This window comes from Haemorhous mexicanus, chromosome 5, assembly GCF_027477595.1.
Source record: "Haemorhous mexicanus isolate bHaeMex1 chromosome 5, bHaeMex1.pri, whole genome shotgun sequence".
Lineage (NCBI taxonomy): Eukaryota > Metazoa > Chordata > Aves > Passeriformes > Fringillidae > Haemorhous > Haemorhous mexicanus.
The window spans coordinates 30,928,438-30,940,771 of record NC_082345.1 but is presented as its reverse complement, the minus strand read 5'-3'; positions in this window follow the sequence as shown (position 1 = coordinate 30,940,771).

Below are 12,334 nucleotides of genomic sequence, written 5' to 3'. Positions count from 1 at the left end.
TCATAGCACTTTGCTGGAGAATTCCAGCAGGACAAAACCTATTTTGAGGTGTGTTATGCATGTTTTTGGTATCTGACTAATCCAGTTCTATTTTTTGTTACTGGCCCTGGTTATTGCCTGTATTGGTATTGTGTACCAGTGCTTAACTCCATCATAAGAACTAAAACATCTCAAACGTTAAAGTTTTATTTAAATCTCCTTGTACTTGGCTTGTACATGGGGAAATACACAGCCTGAGTAAAGACTTTGTGTAAGGAGGATTGTTGTATTAAATGTAAGCCTGGAAATCCAATTAACTGCATGACAATTTGAATTTTTTTTCCCAAACCACTGGTTTTTTTTGGTTTGTGGTTTGTTTTTTTTTTTACCGCTCTGAGCGATTTTCATCATCCCTCTCTTACTTTTAAGCTAGTTGTATCTTTGGAAAAGTAATAAAAGCTTATTTCTTTTGTAACTTGGTTTGTATACTCATGGCTGTCACATTAATCTGGTGTTAGTATTAGATTTTAATAAAAGGCTCTACATAGTAAGAAGAAAGATCCTTGCTGATATTATAGTGTATTTCATATAATTTAATTTTTTGTTTCTAATATTTATGCTTTTGGTATATTGTGAGTGATATTGGACTTTGCCAAACATCTTTTATAAAAAAACAACCAAACAAAACCCCAAATACAAGAGTTACGTTGAAGCAATACGAAGACAGTGACAAAAGAGAAATTCTGAAAGGGTAGAAATCTGCTAAGTGCTTCTCTTTTGCCTGGCTTTGAGATTCAGGGAATGAAAGCGAGCATTAACAGTGAACTAATGTTTCTTATTAGCAATTGCATTTTGCATTAACAGTTCCAATGAAGTTTTATATATTTGGTGGAGTTAACATAACACAGCATTTGAGAATGGATTGTAGGGGCGTTAGTGTTAGAATCCCCTTGGAAGGTTTCTCTGGGGCATGTTTGTATAATAAATTACTACAGGTGGTCTAGAGGCAATCCAATGGCTTTCCACATCTTGATAAACAAATTATTCAGTTCAGGTTGCTTCCCACCTATGGGGCTAAGTTTTGGCTGGTGTCATGGTTGAGATGACAGCTACATCTTATTGGGTGAGGCAATCATGGAAAAGAATACGGCTGGCATAGTGCTACTTCAAACAAGCAAGAAATTCCCATATCCTGTGCTCTTGCAGGCAAGAAAAAAATTGCCTATTAGTAATTCCTAACAGTTATTGCTATTGCCTTATTTGTTATCCATCATATAATCTCTCATGGCTTTTCTCTAAATTACAGTATTATAGTTTTAATGAGAAAAAGGGGGAACCCTTCCGCCCTTCCTAAAGAACTGTTAGAAGCAGAATCTTTATATGTAAACTTGATGTAATATGTATTATTGGGGAAGGGGAAGAACAAGAAGAAATTTGGTTTTCTGTAGAATTTCCCATGCCCACCAGTTCACAAATTTAAACCCTGCCATTACTGGATGTTCAAATTTAATATGGCTCCTGAAGATCCTTGTTTTAACGCTCCTGCTTATACTTGCTGCCCGAAATTCCACTGAAGCCTTTTTTTTTTTCAGTACAGCGCCTCTGAGATAAAGGTGTTAGGTAAACTTAGGCCATGTGCAGGGTAAGGGGTTTGTGATACCCTGAGACTGGATACTGCAACCACTTCAGAGGTTTTTTTCCTACTCACCAGGCTGGACCTTGATCTAATACAGGTTTACAAAAGAATGAGTTTGGGCATGCACCACAGATACCCCACTGCCTATGGGAGAGAACAACAACCTTTGCTATAAATTCCCAATGATTTAGTTCATTACTAGGAAAATGAGGTGTGGATTTCTGTGTGTACACATCCATGTGTGTACTCTGTCTGGTTGGTGTGGGGTTTATGGATGCCTGTAGAGCGTATGTGTGCTTTTTCTGTTAAAAAAAGGTGTTTTGTGATATCTCTTGCTGCTTGTAGGCACTTATCACTGCCTTTATAGACATTGGTTTCTGACCTTGGGAAATTTGCTGTAATTATTTAGTAATTGTAGTGTGTGAAGTAGTGTAGAGAAAAAAACCCTACTAAAACATAATTAACTACAGCTTCAATAAGTTCTACATGTTTCTAAAAGTCAATAGCAGAGATGAAGTCTAGGGCTGTGTTGCTTTTTTTATGCCCCTCTGTTTTTTTGTGGGGTTTTTTTTTTTTTTTTTTTTTTTTTTTTTTTTTTTTTTTTTTTAACGGAACTAAGGTTATTTGAGCAGGATTTCTGGGGATATGGCTTCTTGGAAGTGTCAAGGTTTAAAAAAAACCTCAAACAACAAAACAATGAGCTCTAATTTTCTTTCCCTTTATAGTTTTTGACAACAAGAATTGAAGATTCATTGTTTAGTTTTTCTAATATACTTTCATAAGAATTTAAATCCAAATACAATTGAATATATTCTTGAGAAAGATTTACTTTTGAATTACGTTTTCAGTTTTGGAAATACTCTTTGCAAATTGACTACTGCTGATCTGTTCCAATTTCAATGAAAAATATTTCTAGTTGCTTACATTTGAGAGTGCACACCACATGTAGTTTTTTGCCTGGGAGCTTGAAAAGTGGAATTCTTGTATGTCAGGGAGGAAAGACGGGGAGAAGTTTCACAGATATGGTTTGTGTGTCTCCTTTTTTGGAGATGAAAAACTGCTTTGGTTTATCAGAGGCAGATCCAGCCTGGGTTGGGAGACACTGCTGTTAGAGCCAAGATTTACCTTTGCATTTTCCAGCTGGTCTTTTGGTTTCTGGGGTTCTTATTTTCAAACTTTAGTTTGGTAGGTAAGAATGATGCTGATTAGGATGCTTTGAGTTAGTGGTTGTTGGGATGGAAATGTGGCTTTTATCTCTTCTGGGAACTTGAGATGACAGTCAATGTAGTGTTGTGAAAAAAATGGCATAATGACGTTGAAATATGTATCTTTGTTAACACCAGCACATATTGATATCTACCTCATGATTACTGGGCTAATGTGGGAGAGAAGAGAAAAAAGCAGCAGTCTGCTGCCCATCTTAAATTTCTAAATGCCATCCAAGATAGGCAAGAACTAAAGAGGAAGAACTGTCAAAGTTACACACTATGAAAAATCTGGTAAAGTGATTCAGGGGCTTGAATATTTATGTTGCCTTATTAACAGGAGTGACATTAGTTTGTCAAGGTTGTACATGCTCTGAGGTCCAGACTGCCACTTAATTTGAGCATGGAAATCTATGGGTAATCATTATAGGTGGAAAAGGGAATTAATGGTGATCTTCTCATGTAGCTAGCATGATTACTGTCAATGAGTAGGTGTAGAAAGGGGAACAAAGAGATTACTGTTTTATTGGCTGATCCTGATTAATGTCATCCCATTTAGAGAAATGAGTAAAATATTCCCGTTGAAGAAAACATTGACAGAATTTTCAGTGAAGATGGTGAATTTATAGAAAGATGGAAAAAAAGTAACAGAATGGAAGAAAATGATCAGGCAATTGCAGACAATTTACCTAACTTAAGCTCAAGTAAAGTGCTGGAGTTTACAATCTTTGACAAAATTAAATAAAACCAACCCATACAAGACATCTTGACTGAGGGCAACTCTTTTCAAACCAGTCTAATTTAATTTTATAAAAGTGCCAGGCCTTTTAGAGTCAGAGAGGCTGTAGATGAGATAGATTAGAGGCAACTTGCCTTTAACACCTGGACATTTTTTTTTGCATGCTTCACTTTTAAGAAAAAAAACAGAAGGCATGGTGGATGAAACCCTGCAAACTGAATCAACCAGTAGTTAGGAGTCTGTGCAGACTAATTGTGTGAAGCATCTGCTATTGAATAGGGGACTGAGTATGTGTCTGGAGGGTTAATTTGGGTCTGCTTGGCATAATTCTTTTACTTGGCAGGTGGCCACGTTGGGGAAACAGCAAGAAGTTTGGAGGACAGGATTAGAATGAACATGCTGGAGCAACAGTCTACAAAAAGTTGGGAGAGATTTAGTAAGGACTTTTGCAGTGTGACACCCTTTGGAACAAGCAGCTGCACAATCACAAGGTGAAGGAACCCTTGCTTAGAAAATACTGAAGAATAGCTTATGATAACTGTATTGGATAAAGTTACCCTAAATGTGAACCCACAGTGTTCTGATGTTTAAACATAATTTATAAATAGCATTACAATATGTTATGCATAATAGGATCATGGCAGAACTTCTGTGCCATGTTTGGGACACTGAATTTAAAGAAAAGTGGGATAAACAACGGAATCAAGAAAATAAGAGAAGTAGAGAGAAGAAAGAACAGTTACCAGGCCTACTGAGAGCAGGAGAAAAGAAAAGTTAATTTGCATTGAGAGAGATTCAGATCAGATGTTAGGAAATTACTTTTTTGCAAGTGACTGAGGTAGGTGACCTCATCTAATGCTTGGGGAATGTTGTGGAGATCTCTGCTGCTGGAAGCCTCAGTTAGAAAAGGTGTGTGGATGTCTGTAGCAGAAGTGATTGGTCTTACCGGGGATTATATGACCTGTTCAGACCTTCTTAATACATTGTCTTGCTTTCCAGAAAGTTTTATTTGAAGAAAAAAAAAAAAACCACCAAAAAAAACCCAGAGCAAAAAAATCCATCTGTGAGTCAACCAAAAATATTGTAGAGCAGTATTCCTCAGTAATATGTGGTGTGGCCTTTTAATATGAGATTGCTTCTGGGATTTCTCACTCATCTGTTTACCAATTACTATCATTATTGTGATCATTTTTTCCTAGCAGAAAGCAGAACAAAAACTACTGTACATCATGAACTTTCTTAAGGGAAATGTCAAAAGTGTCATTCATTTGGGAAATTTAAATGCTGACTTCTTTCCTTGGACTTCTCTGCAGTGTGTCATACAGTGCTTTACTCTAGTCTTTCAGAAAACAATGCAATATAAAAAAGTGCTTCAGGTGTCAGCTTTTCCATTATCTCTATTGTTAACTGCATATTCTGTTTATAGGGACTTGCTGTAACACAGCAGAGTCCAAATATTTATTATTCAGGAAGCAGCTTTTTAGCTCATTTACATGACAGGAAACATTTTAAGAAATCTTTTATGTTGATTTACTGTCAAGGCAGCAAAGCATATCACTAGTAATTTTATTGCTGTTATCTAGCTAAATATTACAGATTTTATTTATTTATTTAAATTAGCTGCATAATGTTGGGATGTGTACCACTATGCCTCAAAAACCTTTTTGAGTAATTTTTATATTAGCATTCTTCCTTGGTCTGCCATTTTCAAATGAATGTGCATTAGGTGGTAAGTTACAGATTCAAAAATTTTAGATGGCAAACAGAGTGGCATAAACATTTTCTGAAAAATCCATCATTTTAACTAATCTGTTGCCTGCCTACCTAAGGAAATGAGGCGTATGCCATTACTCCATCTCTATCTGTGTTATAATAGCTAATGCATCTTTTTGCCTATTTAAAGCAACATCTTAAAAAATTTGAGGTTTTAGAAGTTGCATGAAAATTGGTGTTGAAACAGAGTAGAAATCCATGTTTATGCCCCATTGTGAAGAAGGAAGGGAGACTTCTGCTCTTGTGACCTTTGTTTTCAGTATGTGCTTTTAGAAGCGGCTCAAGGCAACTCTGGAGGAAAAGGGAGCAAGAGTCCTGTGTTGAGGAGTCTAGGATTAAACTTGAGTATGTGGTGCTGTGTGCAGGAGTGTTTGGGGCAAGAATTGAGCAGAAGCATACCAACTGGCTTAGTCTGAAACAAGAAGTCTATATGGACTGGGTGTGGCTCTGGGCATGTTGGGCAGATATGGGCTGTTGCAGTGACAGATGTCAGGGATATGAAGGAAAACTGGGGTTTGTGAGGGACATGGGGGACACCAGGCTAATTAGTTTAGGGGCTCAAAGGACAGTTAGTTAAGGTCCCTTACTTGTTCTTCTGCTCCTGAAACTGTTCCTCCTATTGACTGAAATCCAGTCACAGATGACCAGACATGGGCTGCAAATTAATCCAAAAAGACTACTTATAATATTCTGATTATTATTTGGTTGAACTAAAGAAACTTCTATAATACAGTACAGAATATTTTGTTCCCTGCATTCCATTTCCCTTCTGAAATTGTTCCAGGCCACTACAGCACTTCTGTGGTTGCATTTACCATTTTTTTACCCTTTCATTTAAGAAATGTTAGTCATCAGTTGCTCTTCCATAGCAAGCATCAGAGAACACCTGGGGGGCAGGAGGGCAGGGGAAAGGTTAAGGCAAATGTTTGCAATCACTTCACTCATAGAAAAGTTCAGCCTTACAAACCCACAGACAAAATTAAAACAAGAAATGAGGCATAACACATAACTGTCTGTATCCAACACATGGTATTAGGCAGATTGCTTATCTGATCTCATTGTCCAGCTGTCATGGGATGAGTAGAGGCCCTGCTTTAGCCTCAGAACTTGATCACACTTTAAAATGAAGGAATCACTCTGCAAGTTCTAATGATGTCAAACCAGATCTATTTATAAAAGTGAATATTAAACAGAGAAGAGATAACAGATGAAAGATCTTAATCAGAATTACTACACAGCATAGAAATAAAGAACTCCAAGTAGATCACAAACTTATATAAAACAGTACACTATATCAAGGTTCCTATATGAAAACTAGCGAAACGAGTAGTATGAGTTAGGAGTTGAATGTAACTTACCACCAGAGTGATGATAATGTACAGAGTTCTTCATTTAACCTTTTGGAAGTAACAGACAATCAGGTATCCCTACTCAAGGGAGAAACTGCACAAGTTTCCAGGAAAATGTTTGGAAGATTGCTGCTTTGTGAAAGTGCAGCATTTATAGTTTGTCAAGTCTGATGTTGTGCCCAATCAGTATAACTGTGCCCAACCTGTGAGCTGGTTGCTCACCCTCTGCATGATGTGGTTATCCAGCTGTGAGCTGGGCATCTTGTCCAGAAGGATACGGTGAGAGACAGTATCAAAACTTTGCTGAAGTCCAAAGAAATTATATTTACTGGCTTTCCTAGATCAGCTTGGTGGGTTACCGTGTCATAAAAGGAAATCAGGTTCGATAGGCAAGGCTTTCCCTTCATGAAGCCATTCTGGCTGTGACTGATGTCGGGAGATGTTAATTGCTATATCCAGGATTATGGATTCTTACATGGTCTGCAACCCAGCTGAATCTTAAAGGTTTGTTATAGCTGGATGCAGAAGTGTTTTGGGCCAGGATTAAGCAAAAGTATATCAACTGGCTTAACTGAAAAAATCTAATAGTGTCAAAGTTTTTATATTTTTGTTTGTTCTAATTAAAAGAGTTGACTTTTTTCCCTTTAAGAATAAAAGGCAAGGTAAAGTTAAAAATTCCTGAATAATGTAACTCATCTAGAAAGTGTTATACCTTCTGAATAATACCAGGAAATTATAAAGTCTTTTGTTTGAGAAAGGTCTGAAATTCTAGAGGGCTGGAGATGTGATCTTCATTCCTCAGAAATATCTCCATTCCATCTTCCACTTACAGTGAATTACTTGCCATATGCTCTGACTCACTGTCAGGTGTTCTCAAGGTGAATTTTGTTACAGTTGCTCTTCATAGTGCAAACTGTTATAAAAGCATGTCTCCTGCAATATGCATAATTCATACTTATGATCTAATGATTTACATAAAAGGAAGTCAAGGACCTAAGTCGTTTATCTTGAAGATATCTGCTCTCTAAACAAATACAGGACCACGAATAAGATGATTAGCTACCCAGGTGATGGGCATCCATGAATCCTTGAGTCCTTGAAACCCTTGACTCTTGGATGACATAAACCCACATTATTTCCTTTTTACCATGTCAATCTGTATGTTGGTAACACTGAAAGATATCACTTCCACTGGCATAATAACAAATAATATAGTTGAACAGTAGTTTGCATATTGAAGGTAATTCACAGTATGACTTTGGATTGTTCAGAAATCTCATAGAATATGATAGGACTCTTTCTGTTCAGCTTTGCAAATCACTGCTTTGAAACTTCGCAACAAAATGGAAATCAGTGAGACAGCTGAAATCTCATATTCTGCCACAGATCATGATGCCTGTATTGCCATGAGGTTAATTAAATTGCATAACTGCAGAAGCCAAACACTAGATAAACATTATTGTTTCTACGCTGGGATGATAGGACCTCTGTTACTCTTCTCATCAGAATATCCATGAAATCTATTTCCTATGGCCATCATTCAAAATTGCTGAGACCAGGACTCCTCAAAGAATATGAGAATCAGTAATCCAGTCATCTTGGAATTCTGATTCATTGAACTCTGCTAGCCTGAAGGGACAGTATGATATAATGAGGATTTTTATTGTGTCTCTGTTCCAGTGTGAACCACTAAGCCTCAGTCAGATAGTTTCTCTGTGCTTCTTCCATGTTTTCTTCACTTCTAGGAGAAATTGTGCTACAAAGTGCTTATACAGGGTCTCTGCTCTGAATTTGTTCCTGGAGAAGCCTTTCTTTCTCTAAGTGTTGAGGAGCCACAGGTATAAGCACCTTAGTTTCAGTGGTGTGAGTACCACCCCCTTTGGAAACTTGAAAAAGCTTGGTTTTTCAAGATGGGTTTGTTGCAAACATCTTTTTTTTTTTTTTTTTTTTTTTTTTTTTTTTTTTTTTTTTTGGTATGTGTGTACCTGGGCTATTTTTGTTAATATGCTTATATTTTGAAGTAGTATTTATGCAGTATCAGTCCAGTCCTGCTATAGTGTCAAAGGGATATTAGGAGTAGAAGTACTATTAATTATTTCCTGTGATATTGTACCAAGGAATACTGGTTAGCACATGTAGCTGAATGAGGTTTGTAGCAGATGGGTTATTGCAGGCAGGAATTAACACAAAAAACATAATTAAAAAAGAGGGTCTGGATATGTTGGCCAAGTTACTGCTTATATTTAGTTGCTCCAACATACCTGTAATAAAGGCTGTGATGTTTTGAAATCTCATTCAAAACCTGTTGAGTAAGACCGTGAATGATCCTTAATGGATTATTTTTAGTGTTTTAATTATCTGATAACCTAAAGGGGGGGAAGAACCTTTCAGAAACTTGCTTATCTCTGATTACACAACAGAAAAGCTGTTACATGGAAGGGAAACTTGAAGTCAGCAGCTAAATAAATCATTGGAAGGAGCATTTGTGGCTTTATTGATATCCTGTACTCAGGGAATTTATTATGTGAGCAGTAACAATTTCCTATATGGGCCCTGAGGAACCACGATTGTTGAGGAAGCCTCAGGTTTTTTTTCCAGCTGTATAAAAATAAGCAGGTGAAGGCATTTTGGACAAACAAGACAACAAGAAGTCCAAAACAGAATTATATAGATCCCATAGGGAACTAGTCCCATGATAGTTGTGTAAAGCTGCAGAATAAATCTGCTCTGTCAGTAGTGAGATACAGCTGAATCCAAAAGAATAGGTCATGCAGCAAATTGATACCATAGTCATGAGCACAACCCTGCCTTGCAGCATCCAGCCTGGAGCACAATTTGAATTGATCATGCTGCCTAGCTTTGAGTAAACTCATGGCAAGCCTGAAGGCTTTTCACGTGAAGATCTAAGTGTACTTCAGCATTGTCTGGTTTTACTACATTTCACGCTATTGGCCTGACCTTTAATCCTCAGTTGGTCTGTCATTCAGCACTTGAAATACCTGAGTACTTGGTTCAGATTCATCTGGGGTGCTGACTTTGATCCTAGATCAAAGATAAACACACAAAACTGTTTTCATCAAAATGTGGTGCATTTCAGAGATATGTAGGTAGAGTTTTCCAACTTGCCTGATTTTGTCAGATTGTAGAAGAAAAGTATTGAAAGTTAATGTTCCTTCTCCAGAATGCTTTTTACCAGTGTAAATACAACTTTCTTTGAACATGTCCTAGGGGGTGGAGCTGGGAAAAGGCTTTTACTTTATGTCTAATTAAAGTCTTGTCTTTTTTTAAAGCTCTGCCTTTTGCTGCAGTGGGAAACTCCCAAAGTTTCTAAATTCTGAAGTTTGCAAGCAAAAGTTGAACAAGTTTCTGGGACTCCGACTTGAGGGAATAAGCTCCATGAAGTTTGGTCCTTTTCAAATTTTTTTTTCTTTCTACTTCCTGAATTAATAAAGCAGTACAAATTTTTAGGTGGTTGTATGTGGGATCGGGTTTTCTTTTGTTGTGTTTGTTTGTGTGAGCTGTAAATTGGCTTTTGGTCTGTTTTGGTTTGTTTTTTTCTTTTTTTTCTTTTCCATAGGATCCTGCTTCTTCTGAAAATGAAAAGTATTTTCCTTGGCATACAATACTTGGGTTTATGAGAGAAAATTTAATGCCAATATTCTTCATTAGAAAAAAGACTTATGAACTTGTGATAAATAGGTATGAGTCCTGCTAACAAAATTGAAACAGTAATCAATATTGATACAGTAATTATTATTTGGAAATAATAAAACAGTTAAAAGGTGCAATGCCAAGAAATAAAGGGAGAGGAGGGGTTCCCCCCCCCCCCACCCTTTTTTCCTGCAGATGTTCAAAGCAGGAAGAAGCAAGAGATAACAGTTACTAAAAATTACCAGAGAAGAAAGAAAATCTGGTAAGGTCCCAGAAAAATGTTAATTATATGAAATTTATTGCTTTGATGCTTCCAATGCTCTCTGTTGGGGTAGAATTTAATGGAAAGACTGCCTACAGTGAAAAGAAAGCAATGGTCTTCACTGGAAGCCAGAAAGTAATGAGAATGAACGTTCCATACTTGCCTTATTGTCATACTCTCCAAGTATGACCTCTTTTCTGCTGGTTTAGATGGCCTCTTGATCTGAGGGGAAAAAAAAAAGTTGATTGGATGGTTTTTGAGAGGTTGATTATTTATGCTGGGCCTGCTCTCTTGACAGAGCCTGATCTGGATCTCAAAGGTGTAGGACCCTCATAAATTATAGGGACATCATTGCTGCTGCTTTTCCTGGCCAGGCTCTAACCTGCTTTGAGACTGGGCTTCCAGCCCTTTTCATCTTGGGCCCTTGGAGTGTGGCCTCTGGGTATTGATCTCTTTAACACTCAGTTCTGTACTACCACTGGGACCTTGTTGGTCTGACTTAAGGATATCACCGTTTTCAAGCTACAGTGTGACTGCAGTCCAGGAGCTTGTTGTTAGCACTGGAGTCACCTTGCATGGAGGTAAATTGATGGGATGCTTTTGACTGGGCAGTGTGTGCTTCCAGAGAGAGGCTGGGTGAGTCCATTGTGTGTATGTTATCTAATTCAGAAGCAGTCATTAAACATGGGGCTGGTCATATCACCCTGGCTTTCTTTCCCATTGTGTCATACTAGCAAATTGCTCAGAAGTTAGTTTTATTGTTCTGCTTGCTAAGGATGAAGCTCTGAGTCAGGGAGAAATTTTCTCTCAGTCTCAATTAGGGTCACCTTTATTGCTGTCCAGTGGCTGTGCTCAGGTTGCAGGAGCTGTGCATCCAGAAGTTGTCTTGGGGTGTACTTGGTAGCTGTGCCTCTTGGAATTCACAATTGCTCCATCTCAGGTGTGCAGGTATGACCACAGGGTCTCCTCAGCAATTTCTCCCATTGGAGGTTGGATAGCACAGAAATTATGTGAAGAAATTGAATTCAAAAGAGGAACAAGACATATGTCTCTCCTTTGATACTGTTTCATCAAAGAAATAGTAGAAGTCAGTGGACTTTACCTCAGGAAATTGGTTCAAAATGCTCATCTTCCAGTGTAATATTAAATACTCAGGCTGTAGGATAGACCCACCATTTGCATGGGCTTCCTTATATGGGTTTTTTTTCTGAAATAGAGGGTCCCTTATGACACTGAAGTAGTTATTGCTGGGTTCAGTTTGGTTGCTTTTTTTTAACTGACTTTAGCTTTTTTTTTTCTTCTTTTTTTTTTTTTTCCTTGTAGGGGTAGAGCATCTGTAATTCAGTGGATATTTATTTGAATCTTGTTATATTTGTCAGTTATTGTGAAAAACAGAAATGTACAACAGTGAGCATGAGGGCAGAATTTTTTATTACCAGTTTAAGTCCTGTGCACTTCTTGGATAATCCCTCTCCTTACTGACTTTGTGGGGAAGAAGAAAAAGATAACTCTGCTTTTAGTGGTATTGGTAGAACTATTTTGGAATTTAGATTAGGAACAGTTGAAACTTAGTCTGGTTTAGGCCTATATTTATTCTGCTTTTTCTTCTGTAACTAAAGGTCTCTGTAAGGTTTCCCTCTGCTCTTCTCTCTCCCCAACACTTTTCTCTTTTCCCCTGGGTATTTTCTGGGTAATTTATGTTTTTGGAAGTTTTACTTTTGAAATGGGATTACAGGTTTG